Genomic DNA, 2,135 nt, shown 5'->3' on the forward strand with positions numbered 1-2,135 from the left:
ATATATATATATATATATATATATATATATATATGTATATATATATATACCTACATATAGAAGTGCATATATATTTATATATTTATATATATATATGTGCATGTATATATGTATATGTGTGTGAATGAGTATATAGATTTATATATGTACCAACATACTCATAAAAATACTCACATGTTAATATTCACAAGAAGTATAAACACACCAACTTATAAATACATATTCACACCAATAGACAGCAAAGTAAAATAATTTGTTTGTTTGTTGACTTCTTCGTTTCTTTTCTTTCTCTTCTTCCACATGTAATGATAATTTGTTAATGTTACTAGACTGTTTATCTTTCAAACTAAGCTGTCTACTAATATAAAATGGACATTGTATGAAATAACTGTATATTCTAATATTCTAATTTTAACAATAGTTTTAGTTCTGTCTTATCTCTAGCTTCCAATATTATGTATTATCATATGTATATATATATATATATATATATATATATATATATATATATATATATATGTATGTATGTATTATGTATGTATGTGTGTGTGTGTTTCTGATGGTTTAAATGTCCTGCTTCCATCCACCTATCCAGGCATACAAAGCAGAAGGTGTCAATTGTTATTGCTGTTGTTTCTCTCAATGGAAGTACCATTGTGTGCTTGCATGTTACATGTTACACATAGCACCATTGTTACATGTTGTGGTATTTTATTTACTTTATTTTACTTTATTGACACTCCATCATCTATGATAATGATGGTTTCAGCTGATCTGATCAATAGAACTGTCTGCTTGTGAAACTAACGTGCAAGTGGCTGAGCACTCCATAGACATGCATACATTTAGTGTAAGTTCTCAGGGAGATTCAGCCTGACACAGAATGTAATAAGGTTGGCCCTTTGAAATAGAGGTACTACTAATTTTTGCCAGCTGATTGAACTGGAGCAATGTGAAATAAAGTGTCTTGCTCAAAGACACAATGTGCTACCGAGAATTGAACTCATTAAACTCATTAGACCCTTGTTTATGACTGTGCTGAATACCCCAACACTATGCCACATGCCTTCACAGGTATTTTATACTTACATACATTTATGCACAAACTTACATATGCATATACACTGTCTCTCTCTCTCACACACACACACATACACACAGACATACATGCTTACAAACACATGATGATGGCTCTTGACCTGCTCTCATATATGAGTATGTTACTCACCCTTCTTGTTGCCTGTCATGGACTGCAACACTCCATCAGTTAATACAACGAGTGTTCCACTTTATCTGATCAACAGAACGGCCTGCTTGTGAGATTAATGTACAAGTGGCTGAGCACTTCACAGGCACACATACCCTTAACATAGTTCTCAACGAGATTCAGCATGATACGGAATGTGATAAGGCTGGCCCTTTGAATAACAGGTACAACTCATTTTTACCAGCTGAGTGGACTGGAGTAACATGAAATAAAGAGTCTTGCTCAAGGACACAATGCACCACTGGGAAGTGAACTCATGACCATTAGATCATGAGCTGAATAGCCTGACCACTAAGCCACATGCTTTCACTATTTGTCATGAACCATCATATTGACAAACATACACCAGCATAGCAAGAACAAAATTTCAACTCGTAGACACAGACCGCACTTAAGTAGAGGGTGTAGCTGTATAAGCATCCAAAGCACTATGTCCATTCTTGATTACTATCCAAAATTAAAGTAAATTATGGGAATGGTGGTATTTCATTATTGCAGGCATGTGTCATACCCCCAAAACAAATTGCTACAATGATAAGTCAACCATCTATTTGTGATTCGAAGAAATTCAAGTTCTTACTTGTATTGGCAATAAAATGAAAACAAAAATACCAAACACATGTGCAATGCAAGCACCCTTTCTAAATAAGCAACAAGCAGAAGTGGCTCTAGGCACAGCAGTGGCTGTGTGGCAAGTAGCTTGCTTACCAGCCACATGGTTTTGGGTTCAGTCCCACTGCGTGGCACCTTGGGCAAGTGTCTTCTACTATAGCCTCAGGCCAACCAAAGCCTTGTGAGTGGATTTGGTAGACGGAAACTGAAAGAAGCCTGTCGTATATATGTATATATATATATATGTATATATATA

Source organism: Octopus bimaculoides, chromosome 3 (genome assembly GCF_001194135.2).
Source record: "Octopus bimaculoides isolate UCB-OBI-ISO-001 chromosome 3, ASM119413v2, whole genome shotgun sequence".
NCBI lineage: Eukaryota > Metazoa > Mollusca > Cephalopoda > Octopoda > Octopodidae > Octopus > Octopus bimaculoides.